We start from the raw sequence: 2,441 nt of genomic DNA on the forward strand, positions 1-2,441 counted from the left end.
CCCCTCCCCTCAGGCCTTATAGAGGGGATCCCCTGCCGGGGTCGCCACCTTATGTGGACTTTTCTTTAAAGTTTGCGTTCGATGGAATCCCATGGGATGAGACTGCTCTACCCGTGGAGGCCTTTTGCGTCGCTCCTGTTCATATGGGGGAATCACATTGAAAAAAAAATTCAGTTGTCGATATAGGAGAAGAAAATAGACCATTCCGGTTAGCCGAGATAGAAGAAGAGAAAGAAGAAGCAAATGTTTATTTGTCCGCCTATGGGCCTTTTTGGGACAGCATTTTACAACTCGTACATGCACACAATCATTTTTTAGAGCACATGTGATATTTTTTAAACAGCAAATCATTAACAAAACGACCCTATAAACCGCTAAAGAAACCTTTCCCTCTTTTTTCTCTTCAATCGCGGCTTACCGGAATGGTCTATTCCGTCGTACCCCACGCTGTAAATTTAACACTACAGAAAAAAAATGGAAACCAGTGAGGGAAAAATTGTGTCCAACCGCCAATTTTACGAGACGACGACGACGACGTGTCTCGCAAAAATATTTGCCGCGAGTATCGAGACTTTTCGTGTAACTTTGGAGCAATAATGCGGACGGCGGCGATGACGCGCCCCGCTCCCCTTCTCTCCTCGCAAACGAGGTCGGGTCACGGCACGTGTTGCTCGAGTTGCATGCAATCAGTGCAATCAGGGTTGAGGACGGCGGGAGCATCAGGAACTGGAGGAGAGGCTGCTGGAGCGACTGGAGCGGCTGCGGAGCGACTGGAGCCTGCTAGGAATGCGGCTCAAGTTTACGCGGCGAATTGTAAATTGTGCACTGATAAATCCTTGAGAGGGATTGCGGCCGCCTTGATAATTGCGAAAAAGAAAAACCCTTCGCAGTCTGCAGAGAAATTCCTTCGCAGGCTTTTGCAATGCCAACAAATCCCTCGCAAAGCAGGTTGTAATCAGTGTATATATCCTGTAGAGGGCCGCTTTAACGACGTGCCCAGCAGGTAGCTTGTCGTGCTGCCGGAGCGCGTTAGAGCGACCCCGGAGGGCGCGAGGCGGTGCTGCTGGAGCCGCAGGACCAGAAGGAGGAAGGGCCTCCTGATGTAACGACATGACACAGGGCCACCTGCCGCCCAGTGAAAGCGACGCATCCTTGGGACGCCGATGCTATGGGGCGTCGGGCGGGCGGCGTCGCGCTGCTGTGGCGGCAGGTTCACCGGCATCCGACCGGCATACCATATCGGCATCCGACCATCATGCCATACACGCGCCCGACCGGCATACCATACCGGCATCCGAGCAGCATACCATATCGGCATTCGACCAGCAAACCATACCGGCATCCGGCCAGCATACGCCAAAAATTCGACCAAGCACCCGACATGCCAGCTTACGCTACCAGTGGTATCCGACAGCGATCCGACAGGCATCCGACGTGCGGCCGACGCACGCTGACGGTGGTTTGCGAGCTTATTTGAACTGGTCAGGGATCCTCCGGACGGCGTCGCGTATATGTTTGGCGGGGCCGCGCCCCGCAACGGGACCGAGCCGGCCGGGTTTGTTATTTGTGTGCTCCCGGAGGAAAGTTCTCTCCAGTGGGACCGGGCACCGGGCGGCTGCAGAGGACTGGAGGCTGAGCGGAGAGTAGGGGGAAGAAGAAGGATTGGCTGGTGGAAACCGCACGATGGAACACCAGGCATTCAACCACAATGGGACGCACAGTATGTTTCCATGGTCAGGGCGCCCCACCTCGCCCCGCAGTACACCAAGGCGTGTGCTCTACTCGGCCCGACAGAAGGACAATACCGCGTTACACTGCGACACGAGAGAAATATAGAGAGAGAAGATGATACAATAGCCCCCACCATCTCTCTCGCACTCACAGGAGCTGTGACCCCGCTGCCACTATGCAGAGATTTAAACGCGCGGGCTTGCCAAGAGCGCAGCGGTGCAGACCCGTCCCCGTCAACGACGACGGCTAGGTGCCAAAAATTGTGTGCTGCTCATTTGACCTGCTTTTTTACTTTTAAAAAGGGACGGAGTAGGGGGAAAATTGGCAGAAAAACCGGTCTGCCATTGAGATTTCGTCACCACGGTGAAACGCTCCATGCTGACTTGTGCCCCCTTCTGCTGTCCGGGGGCTCGGCCGTCTGCAGAGCACAATGAATAAAACAGTGTCGTATGCAGTTACTCTACGCACTTTTTGGTACCGCCTTCTTTTTTAGCGATTGCTCTTACATTATTGCTCGTTTTTTCCAAGAGTTTTTTTTTTTTTCGACATTTTTCAGTTTTTGTTTTTTAACTCACGCGGACTGCACTTGCGGACTTACGCGAATAGACGTCACGTCACGTGATTAGCTTCAACGCCACGCCCCCCACTCGGTGCGCCCGCACGGTCTGGGAGCAGCGCGGCGCCGCGGCTGATAAGGCACGGCTTTCCCA

This window comes from Frankliniella occidentalis, unplaced genomic scaffold (assembly GCF_000697945.3).
Source record: "Frankliniella occidentalis isolate FOCC.00 unplaced genomic scaffold, Focc_3.1 Scaffold1161, whole genome shotgun sequence".
In the NCBI taxonomy this organism is placed as follows: domain Eukaryota; kingdom Metazoa; phylum Arthropoda; class Insecta; order Thysanoptera; family Thripidae; genus Frankliniella; species Frankliniella occidentalis.